This window comes from Equus caballus, chromosome 4 (genome assembly GCF_041296265.1).
Source record: "Equus caballus isolate H_3958 breed thoroughbred chromosome 4, TB-T2T, whole genome shotgun sequence".
Lineage (NCBI taxonomy): Eukaryota > Metazoa > Chordata > Mammalia > Perissodactyla > Equidae > Equus > Equus caballus.
Window position 1 is genome coordinate 67,694,549 of NC_091687.1, and position 16,344 is coordinate 67,710,892.

Below are 16,344 nucleotides of genomic sequence, written 5' to 3' on the forward strand. Positions count from 1 at the left end.
TTGTAATTGACTGGAGATAAGGGTTAAATGGCAAAGAGAAGTATTGGGGAGGGCTCCTAGATTGCTTGTTCCTGTTGGCCAATGCACCGTTCATCAACAAGGCATCTTTGGAAGAGGACAGGACTTGAGGGAGACAGATCATGAGTTCAGTTCTGTCCTTGTTGGATTTGAGTGCTTGTCTCATGCCTACTTTTCCTGCAGGAAGCCTTCCCTGAATATTCTACCCCTTGCTAATTATTCTAACTACTATAGATTACATAATGTTAGCAATTTCCTATGTTTCCACCTAATACTGTCAATACTTCCCGGTGGCACTTAATGTTACACTGTCTGGTTCTCTAATTGCCACATGTGCATTCTCAGAACCTAAGATCCATGTAGGCACAAAATACATGATTACTGTTTTTGTTTATACAAATGATAATAACCCTTGGCAGAGCACGATGTTATGTAGCAGTCTATATTTGGATTTTCAATATCACTAGGTGATTTTCTTGAGACACAGCCTAATTTCTTATGGGTTAATTGAAAATCTACAAAGATTCATTAGATAATGTGTCATCCAGGGCAACAGGAATGAGTGAGATTGTTGACATAAAGTGAATTATATACTCTGACATAGTAGTGGAGTATGTTCTCTGTCTGAAACTACTTTCTAGAGTCGTGAAACCCCTACTACTTACTGTGTTGAATAGTATTTGACTGAACTTCAAGTAAAACACAAGGATGGTGAACCCTCAAGAGTTTTCGCAGTCTTAAACTTTGATTTTTGTGAGTTTTTTCTTTAATACATTACAAAACATCATCCAAATATGTGTCTGTAATAGAATTTGATAGTCTTCTTCATACTTCAAATTGGCCTCAGAGATTTCAGCATTTGGAAAGTTGGGATTTTATTTTCCCAGCTGTTTAAATGTAATATATTTGAAGACAGAGGCACTGTCCTGTAAGTTTATAGCCTAAATAAATCTATTTTAAAGGTGTTCTGGTCCAAGGCCAGGTGGCATAATGGGATGACATATGAGCTATTCATATTTGAAGACCTGGTGCTAAATTCATCTCAGGATGCCAGGAAAATTACTTTAGAGGTGTCAATTTGCTGGAGTCCTTGGTGGGCATCTGAGAACATCACAGAACCATTGTAAGGTCTAACATAATGTATCCTCTGTAAATTATATTGCCACATTAGCCACCTAAGGTACAAAAGGGCAATTTGAACGACTTCAGTAGACATTCCAAAAATCTTGTTTTAATAAGTAATGAGAAGTACAAGCCTGTCTAAAAGAAGACCAGCCTAATCTAAAGGGTTGTATGTGGGACTGGGAGTTGAAACTTAAGCTTTTCTATTTCTCTAGTCTTTATCTGGCTCATCAGTTATTTAGCAAATATTTGCTTAAGCTCCTTTTTCTGAGCCTTTATCATTTTAGGCATGGATTTTATAACAAGAACAGTTACCTTTCCTCTCCTTGGCTTCAGGTCTCCTACAAATGCCAATAATAATATTTCAAAGAAGTGTTGTAAAAAACTTATTAGTACTCCAAAAAAAAGAAACAACCCATGATAACCCTGCCTTGAATACTTATAAAATCATCTCTCAATAATCCCAAGGTGCTTAATTGGACTGCTTATCTGAATGAAGATCTTTTACTTTTTTTAATTTGCATTTGCCAAGAATGTCTAGTAACTGTGCATTCAGTTTCCATTTGAATAGCTTTTTGAATTGCTTAAAAGACCGTCATCATTAATTCATATTTAATATCTGAATCTAAGGTTTCCTTATTGTAGTAATACATTGTGTGCTAGCCAGAAACATCACTTAATTTGAGAAAGCATAAAATGCTCAAAGGTACCAGTCAGACTTTGATTTTTATTGTGAAAGTACATTTCAGTAACTCACAGACTTACCCTCTATTAACCTGACCTATTTAGTTTCTTTCCTTTTACTTTTAGCATCAGTCCTTTGTACAAAATGGTGTGGTTAATGATTTGTTCAGAGGAGACTCTAACCAGGAATGTGGTGATGGTGGACCATGACAGCTGATGTGGGGTGATGCTGGCAAAAGTGTGTCCTCTTTTTCTACCAAGAGGAGGTTTCAGTCTCAAAGTAAGCCGCACATGGATTTGTGACATTTCTAAGCAGTCAGTCCAAGTTGATAGTGCTCCAGGCCGCTCCCAGGCTCTCTTCTTTCCAAGGACCCTACAGTTGGCTGGGGGCATCCTCCATGGAGTGCAGGATGCTGAAGGACAGGCAGATGGTTTCTCATTCAACCTCTCTGAACTTCAATTTCTTTTTCTTTACCTCTGACTGTTAAGATCTCTGGATCCTTTTCTCAGTGACAGTCTGTGATGCAACCCTCTACCCACAACAGTCCCAAGTTCTAGGTCATGGCTTGTGGCCCTGCTGATTGCTTGGGGGTAGCCCTTTGATGTCTCATGAAGTCAGTTCCTAGAAAGACGTGAGAAGAATTGGGGACAGAATCTACTTATTTAACTGAAGAGGTGATTTCAGGTTAAAATGTACTTTGATCATTATCTCCTAGAATTAAAAATTCATTTATTTTGTAAGTCTTTATTAAGTACCTACTATGTGCCCCATTACCCTAGAGTCTGGGTATACAGTGGTGAATAAAACAGACAAGGACTTTGCCCTAATAAAACTTCCATCCTAGTGGGGAAGGCAGATGATGCACAAACAACAAAAAAAGATAATTACTAACTGTGATAAATATATGAAGGCAATCAGCAGGGTAATGTGGTGAAGAGTTGCCGGCAGGGGGCGGGGGTACTTGAGGAAGCCGTGCTGAGGAGGGGTCATCTGAGATGAGGCTGGAAAGGTGGGAAGGAGCCAGCTGTATGAAGATGTAGATGGTGGGGTTGGGAGTGAAAGTTGGGGGAGTGGTGGACCGCCCAGAGAGAGGGAGCAGGAAATGCAAAGGATTCAAAGGAGGTGGGAAGGAAGGTCAAGGTGATGGGAGAGAATGACGGGAGATGGGGTTGGTCACGCGTGCAGGGGCCAGATCATGGAGGAGGCCTTGTTTCAAAGTTTAGGTTTTATTAGAAATGATAATTCTTGAAACAGGACATTTTTTAGAACCTTATTTCTCTTGGACGAAATGAGAAGTGGCGGTCCTAACCTTGAATAGCCAGCCTGCACTGTGAGCAGAAGCCAGCAGCATACTGAGAAAGCACTTTATTGCATGCAAAAGCCTGAGCCCGCTCAGTTCTCAGGCATTTATCACTTGAACGTGGAGGAGTAGAAAAGTTTAAAAGGCTGTAGCAATAACATTTGAGAAAATGAATAATTTAAAGCAAATGAAATCATGAATAATGAATTGTAAAAAAGGAATCCTCACTTGTGATTAGAGATTCATAATTTTCGTTTTACAGCAGAATGTAGTTGGCTGCCATGCATTCCTGACTTGCTTCATCTAAGTACAATTAGGCCCAACACATTAGTGCCTTGATGTACAGACTTAAGACTGGCTTCTTGTGTCAAAACCATTAAATTTTAATGTATTCAGCTTAAGCATAAGTGGTCACAGATGATTCATAACCCTGCTCTCTGCTTTTGGTGAAAATGATCGTCAGCAAGAGAATTGTCCCCAGTGGCCACACTTATCTTCGTAGTTGATTTCCTAAACATTTTTTGTGTCCGTGGGTGACCAGGAATAAACACTGCAGAGCTGCTGGGTAAAGCACAATGATAATTGCTCTGAAACCGCAGGATATTTGATGATGATACAGTAGAATTCTCTAACTCTTGACATTTTCTTTTTAAATTCCTCGTGTCAGGAGGATACAAGTGATACAAGCTGCTCTTTGAGAATGGAGCTGGCCAACCATGAGATTTTTTTTTCTTTAAGACATATATGCCAAGAGTTGCCCACAGTATTATGACCTCATCATTTAGCTGCTGGGCAAAGAGGCAGAATGAGCCAGCAGGCTTGCCTGATTGAAGCTTTAGATAGGAGCTTAACCCAATAAAAATAGGACTGTAGCTTGGGCATGAGAGACTTACCAGCCTGGTAATTACTTGAATGCTCACCTGACCCAGCCACTATCCAGGTAATGAGAAATCTCAGCCCAATATGCTGCCATCTGAATTTACTTACCTTGTGAAACCCATGATTTGGCACATGTGATCTGATCCTGTCCCTCCAGAGCTTTAAGGTCCTGACTGCCTTCCTAAGAAACCCCCAGTCACAGTGTTTCCATTCCCTTTACTCTCATTTGCCGCCAGCAACTTATGCTGCTATCATTCTGACTTATCTGCAGCTCCCCGAAGGAAGCTTGATCTCCCTTGTCCTCAGGTCTCCCTTGCTGTCAGGCATGTAGGTCCTCTCCCTAGAATTCCAGTCTTGCCTTCTCCCGCTGGCTGACTCCTGTGGTCCTTCAGAACTCCAATATTGCCTGAGGTGGTTCCTGCCTCTCCTTGGTTCCTAATATCCCTCTCTGCCTGAGTGCAAATGGCTTCACCCCCATTTGCCTGTCACACTCTAGATGAGATTGCATTGGATTATAGAGATCGATATCCTCTAACTCACCCTCCTGTGGGCTTCTTGAGGAGACAAGTTGTGTTTTGTACCCTTGGTATCCCCATCTGTTAGCACAGAGTCTGCGCATGGTAGATGCTCGGTGCTGGGTGGGTTGAAGTATGTAGTACATCTCTTTCCTGGCCCTGAAAGGATGTAGAATAGCTGGCTGTTCTCCAAACCAGTTTGGGTATCATACTGGATTATTCTTGGTAGTAACACGATAACCAAACTTTGCTTCGGTCTCTTCAACACATTACAAACAATTTGACTGCTGCCCTTTCTACATGAAGACATTTTACAATCCCTTTACTTAATGAAGGAGCGTGGTCCAAACTTGCTGTAACGCCATAAAATCCTCACGAGACTCACTCATTAACTGCTGTGAGATGAGCCACACCTACGGATAGGCTTTGGTTCAGGTGCTCTGAGAATTGCTTTTATCCGAGCAAGTTCAAAATGAGAGAGTGCTGCTGCTTGTTCCTCCCTCCCCCTTTCCTTGTAGCTCCAGTGGATGCGCCACTGAACAGTCTGTCTCATTAAATAAAACGATGGTATTTTAGGACCAGAAGATAAATCTAAAAGTCTCCATTCTAATATTCCAGGCCCTTCTGTATCTAAAACCACCCCGGAAAGATATTTATTCTTCAGCGTCTCGAGGGATAAGCTTCCACAGCCCTCTCAATTATGTGTTCCATTATCTCACCAGCCTTCTCATCAGCAAGGGTTTTTTTCCCCTTAATGTCTAACTTTAATCCCTCTTGTTGCAATTTAAGCTCATTTCCTTTTGTCCTGGCTTCAGTGGAAATAAAAAACAAATAACTCACCAGCACCACCTACCCCTATTTGTAACTGAAGATGTCTGACTTCCTCCAAGTCATTTTTTTCTTTCTAGTGCTGAATGGACCCGGTTTTGCCTTTTTCTCCTTATCCCTTTTCTTGGAGGCTCTCTCTTTTCAAACTTTCATTGGTGTCCTTGCAGCAAGTATCAGGGATCATATATTTCAGTTCCGTCATTTTAATCCTGCAGCTTATTTTTTCAATCTATATAACCTTAGTAAGCCACTTAACACCCTGAAAAAGGATCAGTGGACACCATCATAAAGGGCTCAACAGTTGTGGAATTCTTCCTCTCTCCAAGTGATCTACTATTACTGGCCAGTACCTCCCTCTCCCCCATTTCCAGGCTTACGGGTGAAATGTTTTTCCTCTCGTATTTCTCGCTTCTTCATGCATAAGTTTCATGCGGCCACAACCGTAAGTGTTCTTGAGTCCTAGGTCTACTCACTGCTCCGACGAGATGGCTCAGGGACACGGGGAGAAGGAAGAGGACAATACTCTCTTTCTTCTCGCCTTTCCCGCATCCTAGAGGCAGTAGCCACCAGAGCTGGCAGAAGCTACAAATTTCCAGCTCATGGAACACTGATCTTTTTGGGAATCTGAGATAAGAATTCGGGAATAATATGAAAGGAATGAGAAATGAGCTGGAAAATAAAAATATAACTTATGTCTACCACCTAAAAATAGGAACTTCTCCCTAAAAATTAGAAAGGATTTAATCATAGGTGTGGATGAGGATGAAGTTGAATTAAACAGTAAGATCGGAAGAGGAAGCAGAGCAGGAAAACACAGATGTGATTAACTATGAAAAAAATACTGTAATTTGTGATCCTTAAACAGGAAAATATCACAGTAAGATTTCTTAGGAAAATTAAAAAATAAACAAGCATAAATTCCAGAATGAGAACAGTAACTCAAATTGATAATATAAGTATGGCAAGATTTTCCATTGATGGCTGTGTAGCCTATGCTGTTAATTCAATGACTCCTCATAGACATGTTACCAGAAACTGCCTATACTTTGTTGAAAGATAGGCATTATTAATTTGACCCCTTAACAAGTCTATGTAGTCTTACCCTTCAGAAATAATCCTTGACTGTAAATAGAGTTGCCATTGGAATTAGTGTCATTTCAAATTCAAAGTAGGAATATGAGTAGTAGTAGTATGTTTTCTTCTATGAGTTGAAGATTATATTAATGAAACTGTCTTCTACATAGCAGTGCCATTTCAAAGAACATCTAATTGGCCCTTAAATTTACCCTTGAAAATTAAAGGAAGAAATTGATGTGCATGGCTAGTGGACTGTATATTAAGTCTCTGTTAGTATACAGTAGGGGATAACAAACATTATTCATAATCACTTTTGGAGGATTTCTGAAGGAGAGTTTTTTTTAATGTGCATGTCTATTAACTAGGACTATACAAAGTTAACAATAGCTACTCAAAATGAAATGAAATATTCCTTTCTCTTGCTTCTTGAAAAGATACCATTTGACCAAAGTTTCAGTCTGCAGACAGGGCAGAATGCCATCTTCCCCAAATTAAATGAATTGGCTTCCACTAAACCAAGTGTGTGCCCTATTGTATGGCACAGCTCTGAATGATAAACTAAACTTGAAACATCTAGCCTACAAAAACTTGAAAAACCTAATGTCTTGGAAGCTTAGTGTTAGGAGCCATAGAAAAGAGAAAGGAGACATTTTTAATACTTTTTGCACAAGGAAAAAAATGCCCATTTTAATGACATATTGTTAATGCAATGGAGAGCATGAGTAAAGTGTGGTTATTATTACAGTGTATTTTTTAATTAACATTGCTAAGGCCTAGGCAACTGCAGTGGGTCTTAGGAGTGTAAATCAGAAATACTGTCAAAACAATAATCCAGATGTATTGTGTCATCTCCAGAATCAAAACAGCAAGTTTGGATAAATAATCAAATAAATAATTTGCAGGAATATATGTAGGTACTCACCTCAATTTAGGCTCCCATATTTTAAGATATCTATACAGTTCACTTAACTTTAACCAAGGTCAAGACCACTGGAACCTGAGATCGGAAAATGGGTTTATTGTTAGGATTAGTAACAATTGTTTCATTTTAATTCATTATCACCCTATGGCTATCATTCCAAGAGACTGCTTTCAAAAGAATTTACAATCCCCACAAACACAGGAGGTAGAGTCTACATGGAAAAAATCATTCCATAGGAGCCACTTCTGACATCATTCTGATCTGAAATCAAGACATTGATTGGAAAATTGAATTCTGATAACTTTTTTATGGCCCGTTTTAAAACTACCCTCCATCTTAGAAAGGAGACAGTATGGTGCTTTTGCTGCCAAAAAACGGTGCGTGTTTTTGGCCTCTTATCTGGCACTTTGAAAACAACTTTTTATTTTAGTCTAGTGTAAAATTGATTCTCCTGTGAATAACTCAATCCTCTATGCCTATTGAGTTGCATGTAGAGTCAGTTTAGCCGCAGTGCGTACTGTAAATGATGGTGAAGGGAAGGAATGTCTGAGTAGGAGTGCAATGTAATATCTGTGCCAATCTGCTTTCGGTGCTACAGCACAGTCATGAGATGCAAAGTGCGAGCTTCTTTGAACAGTGTTTATGGTGGGCCTTACTGCATGATTGGAGTGTCTAAGGAAGAAGCTAGCTTAAATCTTCAGGTCTTAGTATGTTGCTGCCAATAAGATCAAATACTTACTGGAACTTATGCTCTATTCATTTTAGCTTTGAAAGATTTTTAAAAAAAATCTTGCCTGGAATTCATCAATTTAAAAAAGATATTTCTTTATGTTACTATGTCTTGCTTTAAAGATAAAGATTTTCTTCTTTTAAGCTGTCTTCTCTCTTTGTATTATTGACAAAGGAGAGAGAGAGGGAGCGAGCTATCTGTTTTATTTGCATCTTGGTTACATCATAATATAACTTCTCTGCCATGATTCTGTTCTTACCCTATTCACCTCTGTCCCTCTATCACAGTATTTGTAACTCACACCCATAATACCTCTTATGTTTCAATATTGGAAGGTATTTTAATATAAGGCAAGCAACATATAATTAGTTAGAAGTGATGTATTGTGTTTTCGGAGCATGATATATCTGCAGGCTGAATGGATCTGCAGTCTAGTCTACCACTTGCTGTGTGATTTTGAGCAAGTAACTTAACCCTTCTGAGCGTCTGTCTCTTCAACTGATACAATGGTAGCTTTGAGGACTGACTGAGATAAAGTGTGGAAGACAGCACAGGCCCTGGCCCATGAGAAATACTGAATTCGTGATGATTTTTTGTTTTATTAGGATTATTATGATGGAAAATGATTTATTCCTTTTTGCGTCAGATGTTCTAAAACTGCCATGAAAGATTACATAAAGAAATTCTTGGCTGTTACTTTAAAGCCCTATCAATTTCTTCTGGAAAAGAGGTGAAAATGTAATGTGTGCTCATTCTGTGATGAGAATAACAATCTCACAAATATTTCTATGTTGCCTTACCAGGCATTTGAGATTGAAAGCAGATCCAGCCTGTTTCTCCAAAAACTGAACTCATTGCTGGGAGATAATTTCTCTTTTTGAGGTAAAGAATGATTTGTACTAATTTTTTGGAACTAACACTTAAGATCTCTGGCTGTAGAACTGTAGCGTAGATATAACATCAGAAGGAAATATTTGCGTGGTGTGATGGGTGAGGCTATATGGGGAAGTGGAAATAGCTTAAAGGTTTCTATTGGGTGAACCTATTTAAATCCAGATTACTCTCTAGTAATTGCGTATCATTTTCTCCAGTGTCATTTCTAAAATGATGGTTATAATGCCTAGTTCACAAGGGATATTGAAATATCAAAAATGACAACATACTTAAAGTATCTTAACCTAGTATCTGTCTCATAGTAGATGCTCAGTAAATCCTCTTGTCCTCTGCTCTTCCTGCAGTATTTGAGGTAGTTCCATGTAGACCTACCCCTTTTTTACCAACTTGCCCTGCTTACTAGGCTCTCTGACTTTGAGCCCTCGTTTCTGACCCATTACTATGTTTGCATACTTGGTATGAGGAAGCCTGGTCCTGTCACATAAGTTGCCTAGTGGAGTTTCAGGAAAATATGACTTAAAAAGAAATAAGGTAGTACCTATTTACCGACTAAAACATTTGTGAGCTGGCAGAAAATGCATCCGTGTCAACTAAGGACTTCCTCCTTACTAAGTCAATCACAGTCAACAAAATGATGTTCTTCAACAGTTTATTTGCTTCTGTTCTTTCTCTTGATCCCCTGTTTTGGCCTGTTTTCCATTTTTTTTAATGATATGTGAAGATAACAGAGATTGCCTTAAATTCTATATTTAGTTCCAAGCTGCCAGGTTGCGGGTATTCTCTGGCCAGTGAAGGAGAAAGCCATGCATGTCATCGCTTTTTTAACAGTCTATGTTCAGAGCTGACTTTGGAGACTTGTGTAGCAGCCAGCATCCAAGTAGGGTCAAAAGCAGAGCCCAGATCAATGCAAAACATTAAGGCTATCTGCTCCACAGATGAGGTATCTGTTGTAAGTATGAGTCTAAAATATACTATAAATAAATCAGAACACTTCTTAGACAGCAGTTATGAAGTATTTGTTTTTATAGGTACAAGGTGGGAAGTGGAAGGGACTATGTTACAGGATCTGATGTGGATCACTTATTTATTATTGGAAAAAAGCACAGGGAGTGTGGTCTGCAGATAACATCTGGGCCAGTTTTGTCTCCAAATGTCTATTTAGATTTGTTTCCTTTAAACGTAGATTCTCTTGATTTCTGCCTTATGAGTCACAGACTCCGCTTTATTCTTCACATATTTGCATATATATAGACACAATATTGATATATACCAATGAGAAAGATTGATTCTCATTAAGATGTTGGCATAATGTTAGGTTCGTGATCAAGAAATGCTACAAATAAGCAGTAGCGGTTTTTGAAAAAGATATCTGCACTTTTGCTAATTTTGAAAGATCTCACATTGCAATGTATATACGTATGTGTGTGTCTCTGTATATGTAGTACACATCTGTAATATATACATGTATATATTACATATATATATTTTAAGATTCTGATGGTAAGTTATTTCCTGTAAGAGAGTAAATTTTGAGAGTAACATCAACCTTAAAGTGTCCATTTAATGAAGAGAACCAAACATTTCTAATAAGGACCTCCTGACCTAAAAATTAAAGAGTTCTCTGATGTTTTGTTTGCTTCTTTCAAAGTAGTATCTATGATTTGGAAAGAGGAGAAAAGAATTAGTGTCTTTCAAATTTAAACACGTTTTCTATTTTTATAGCTCTGGTTATTATCAGAGTGCTATACTTTTTTTTTTTTTAACAAGGTGAATTAGTGAGTCATTACTGAATGTATACAGTACATTTTTGCGAAAAAGTTATAAAATACATATGTTATTAATATAAAGACAAAACTTTCAAATGAAAGATTCTAAATTGGCTTAAAATTTCATTGAAGAAGAATGTACATTTGACAAATTAGAGACACGTTTTTCCAAAGAAAATCATAAGAACAAATATTAGATCCTTTATGTTGAGTATAAACAGCTACAATTTAAGACCATAAGAAAAATAGCCATATGAGGAACTAAATTTCCCCAGGTTGTGAGTTCTATCCAGGTGGTGGTTCAGTGGGGTAGTGAGGGCTATAAAAGGGAAATGAGACAGGAATGGTACTCAGGTTCTGTTCCCCTTCAGAATGGAAGCCTGATGTCGTATTGAAGTAGATTTAATTAGATATGCATTTTTCAAGGGATCCCTAAATCAGATCCAGTCAGTTCTCTATTAAACACTTAGGATGAGCCTGCCCTAGACTCGATCTTTATACTCGTTCTTTCCATCTGATGATACAGTGCTCTTTATTTGACCTGAAAATTACAGAAATTCATTCCTTCTCCCAGCAACATTCAAACTCAGCTGAGTCTCTCCCTTCTTCTGTTGTAAGTATATACATTTAATATTACAGATATTTCCCTGGATCCCAGGACTCTCCATAGCCGTTTCCATTTCTTTCTCTTTCTTTGAAAGTGAAACTTTTCTGAAGTCATCTCTCTTGTTATCTTCTGGACCTTGAGCAGCAGTTGGTGCTGCTGGCCATTCCTTCCCCCTTGAAGTAATCTTCTTCCCCTGATTCCATGACGCTGCTCTCTCCTGGTTGTCTCATCTCATTGGCTGCTCCTTCCCAGCCTCCTCTGTGGGCCTCTCTTCCTCTGCTTAGCCTGAAAAGTTGATATCCTTTCAGGTTCTGTCCTTGGCTTTCTTCTCACTTGCTGGCTGATTTTACTGTCTGTCATTAGTTACTTTCTGTGTGCTGATGACTTCCAGATTTGTATCCTCACCACACCTCTACCAAGCTCTAGATCCATGTAACCAACCACTTATTGGCCTTCTCCACTTAAATGTGACATAGGCACCTTAAGCTCACATTTTCAGAAAACGGAAATCATCATCTTCCACATCCTGCCCTATCCCAAGCCTACTTCTCTTTGTGTTTCATTTCTTGGGATTCGTGCTGCCACCTATTTAGTTGCCCAGGCTAGAATCAAATTAGTGTATACAATCTCTTCTCTCAAGCCATTTCTCTCTATTCCTACTGCCACTAGCTTACTCCAGGCCACTACTAATGGCACATTTGCTTTGTTGCAGCAGCTTGTCCTCTTTTCCTCTAGTCTGTCTTCTTCAGTACATTTCCTACATTTCAGAACATATAGAAGAACCCCCTTGGCTTAAATCTTACCTTCAGCGGCCCCATTCTTTCTAGGATTAAGTCCAAATTCCTCACCATGGTAACAGGCCCTTCATCACCTCATGATTTTGTCATTGCCTTCTTTTCAAGCGTTGTCTCCCACTCCATGGCACAAACAAGCTGAATTTTCTCTTTACTCTAAACATTTGGATGTGGCTTCCTTTTTGGAGTGTCTGCCTCTTCCTGCCTGACCAGTTTTGCTCAGCCAGCTTCGTATCTCAGCTTGCATGATAGCTCTTCCAGAAGTTCTTGCTGACATCCCCACTTCCTTCCTACTACTCACCAAATCAAGGTTTCATGTACCTTGTCTCCTATGTACCCCTATAGCTTACCCTTATCATAGCACTTACCCCAATGTATTAGAATTGCCTTTTTACTCTCAACTTTCCCCTCTGGTCTTTGAGTTCCTTAAGGTTAAAGATGTTGAAACTTGTTGATAGTTCCTGGAATATAGTATATGCTTGAAAAGTATTTCTTGAATTCAGTGTATAAATGAATTACTGTGACTCTTTCTTTCTGTTTTTGTGGTGGTTTTGCCAATGTCATCATGTTATCATATCTTCCCTCATTTTCAGAATCTCTCTCCTAATTTCATATGCGAGCTTAACTTTAAAATATGTTGTACACTATTACTGTTAAGTAAAAAAAATAAAACACAGAATAGTATTATGGTAATCTTCCCTTCAGGTAGAAGGAAGAAATATAAGAAAATAGATGTGTCTGCTCATTTGTGCAAAAGAAATATGGGAAAGATAAACCAGAAACCAAAGAGAATGGTCACCTACAGGAAGTAAATGATAATGGGGTGGAAAGAAGAGGGGACATGGGAACAGGATAGCAAGAAGGAGGGAACAATTGTTTTTTAAGAATCCCTTTGTGTATTGCTTTGATTCCAGAACCATAGTAATCTTTTGCATAGTCCCTCTCTGAAAATAGATAAATGAATAAAACTAGGATGTGGGGGAACCTGAAATGTAATACAAAATGTAACAGATGAGCTTAACTCTATTGTGAGTTGATAACATATCCACATTGAAGGAAGTGGGAAAGAAGAGCACTAACCTGAGGAATTTTGGAAAACAGTATTTTGACTGGATACTGTGAGGCAAAGCGCAAAAAGAACTGTACACAAATACTGTCCTCAAGTTAGTGAATCTGTTTCTCATAGGGGTGAGGGTTATCAGTTCTGAAACTACTTTATGTGTGTACTAAGATGAAACAAAGAGGTTAGAATTATGGAAGGGGAGCCCTGTAGTATTGGACTGAAATCATAGGTAGCAGTATGAACTCATGGCTTTTAATGTATATATATGTATATAAATCTATATACAGATAGAAAAATAAAACACTTATATGTGTGTGGGTGCATGTGTATGTGGTTAATACATAGTATTCCCTTGCTCTGTCTGCTGAGAGGGCCTGGCATCAAAGACGTGCTAGCAGGAGTGAGCATTCCTAGTGCCCAGGTTTTGGTTTCTAATTACCATCTCTAATAAAAGGAATAAGGCTAATTATGTAAGTAATGCATGCTTACCTTAAAAGTAGCTTTATGTTCTGCTTTTCTTACTTTCTCTATCATAAGTATTGTCCTGTGTGTGAAAAAGCGTTTTTTGAGATTCAAAATACATCCAAATGCAAGGGATTTTTACATTAAAAATAAACAGTAATAGCCTCTTCATCTACAAGAAAGAAAATATAAATTTTTAAAACTTGAACAACAACCAAAAAGGGAACCAAGGTTCCTTGGAGACCAGAAAGAGGCAGGAAAACACAAGATGAGCCCTGGAGCACTTTATTGTGCCAGAAAGCCTGAAAGCATTTTCAAAGGACAGAGAAGCAACCTCAAGGAGCTCCCAACAGTCAAAGCTGGAACAATTTTGAGCAGCAAAAGAATATAATGATAGTATCGGATTATAACCCATAGAATAAAATAAATATCCATGTACTCATATTAATGTAAATAAATAACTGAATAAATAAGTGAGGGAGAAGGGACAGGTCTTCCTTACAGTAAAATTCCATTTAATAAATGTAGAAGGAATAAAGGAAATACAAAATCACCTTTAGGCAAACACCACAATAATAATATTGCAGGCGAGGTACACCAATTGTTAACATTGGTGGGAGAAAGTTTGAGGAGAAACAGGATATTTTCAGAGTCTCAAAATATCCCCCCCAATATATTTATTAATTAGAAAGGGGAAATATTACTTTATAGCAGAGAAAACTGCTAGACACTACAGTCACCAAGTAATCACAGTTCGTGTCACTCGCAATAAGACACATCAGCGTCAGACCCCCAGTATGAGGCGCTGAGAAGCGTGCAAACCTTACTTCTGTGGTGTTCTGACAAAGACACATATCCTCAGTGTAACCATGAGAAAGCATCTGACAAACCCAAATTGAAAACTATTCCAGAAAATAACTCATGCGTACGCTTCAAAAGTGTCAAGGTCATGACAGACTGAGGAACTCTCACAGATCAGAGGAGGCGGAGGAGACAGAACGACTAAATGGGATGTGAAATCCCAGATTGGGTCCTGGAACAGAAAAGGGGCATTAGGGGAGAAACTGGTGAAATTTGAATAAAGTTTGCCTTTGTACCTATACTACCATTGTAATATAACAATGTTAATTGCCTGGTTTTGATAGTCGTACTGTGGTTATAAAGATGTTATATAGGTGAAGGGTATACGGAACTCATTGTATTATGTTTTTCAACTTTTGTATAAGTCTAAAATTATTTAAAATAAAAATTTTTATAAATAAGAGCTGCAAACGTGATCTAGGCTCTCCACTTAAAAACAAACAAACAAACACTTAGGGTAAAGCTATTGGAATATTGATTAACTTTTGACTTTTATAAATTAGGCATGTATTTTGTAATTTTTAGGGAAACTACTAAAAGAATAGAAAGAGGGGGAAGAAAAACCCAGAAAGAGAGAAATAGCTTAAAAAGACGCAAGCGAAAAAGAAAGAATAAAATGGTGGAAGGACACCTGGAAAGCATAAAATACTCTTCCTATCAGATTAAGGCAAGTTCCTTCTATTCCTAGTTTGCTAAAAGTTTTTCATGAATAGATATTTAATATTGAATGTATCTTGTGTGTCTTTGAAATGATCATTTAATTTTTCTTATTTTTTGGCATATTGCTTTTGGATTTTGAGTCATAATTAGGAAAATTGCCTTCAATCCCAGGTTATAGAGGAAGTTATTATATTTTATATTTTCTCCTATAGTTACATAGTTTCATAGTTATATAACTCAATTTAGAATTTGAGATGCCACCTTAAGGTACATTCAACTTCCATTTGCAATTGTATCTATTTCTGGGTCTTCTGTTTTGTTGCATACGATTATTTGTTTATTCATGTTCCAATATTACACTTCTAGTTATAATACGTTTTATTATCTCCTAGGGCTAGTCCTTTCCCCTATGGCTCTTCTTTTTCAGTTTTTCTAGTTTATTATTTTTTGCTTTTTATCATTTCAAATAAGTTTTATAGTCAACTTGTTTAGCCCTGGGAGTAGGGAGGAAGAAAAATCTGATGTTATTTTGGGGAGAGGAAGCACACCAAATTAATAATTTAATATAGGGAGAACAGACAAGACGTCTCTGTATCCAGGAGCATGGTATGTCTTTCGAATTGTTTACATCCACTTTGTATATTTCAGTAATATTTTATAATTGTTCTCATTTATCACCTTTTAAATTGAGATATATACAGTAGAATGCACAGATCTTGTGTATAGTTTGGTAAATTTTGGTGATAGTTTCTACCCATGTAATCACTACCTAAATCAACATATAGAATATTTCTCTCAACTTAGAAAGTTCCCTCTTGACCTTTCTATTCTCCCCACTTCCCATAACCAGGGGCAAGCATGGTTCATATTTCAATCACTGTATACTAGTTTTGACTGTTTTTTTTGGACTTTGTATAAATGAATCACACAGTGGGTATTTTTTTGTGCCAGACTTCTTTTGTTCAACATAGTGCTTTTGAGATTCATTCATGTTCCTGTGCCTATCAGTAATTCTTTCCTTTTTATTGCTCAGTAGTATTCCATTGTACACATATACACAACTTGTTCAGCCAGTCTCCTTTTCATGGATATTTGAGTTATTCTTAGTTTGGGACTAGTATGAATAAACCTACAATGAACGTTTAAGTAGACAACTTTTTG

General features: G+C 37.9%; 1 protein-coding gene across 7 annotated transcripts in view; it reads left to right on the plus strand.

Moving 5' to 3' along the window:
• Window positions 1-16,344, plus strand: part of BBS9 (Bardet-Biedl syndrome 9) — a 422,348-nt gene that overhangs the window by 367,461 nt on the left and 38,543 nt on the right. The window contains exons 22-23 of one of the 7 annotated variants that reach the window (XR_011437926.1): window positions 8,880-8,958; window positions 15,049-15,140. The exons of 5 other annotated variants lie outside the window; for them this stretch is intronic. The gene's annotated coding sequence lies outside the window, so the exon portion shown is untranslated. Of the gene's footprint in view, window positions 1-8,879; window positions 8,959-15,048; window positions 15,141-16,344 lie in introns of those variants that run through there. One more of the 7 variants, XR_011437925.1, reaches the window with a different exon arrangement.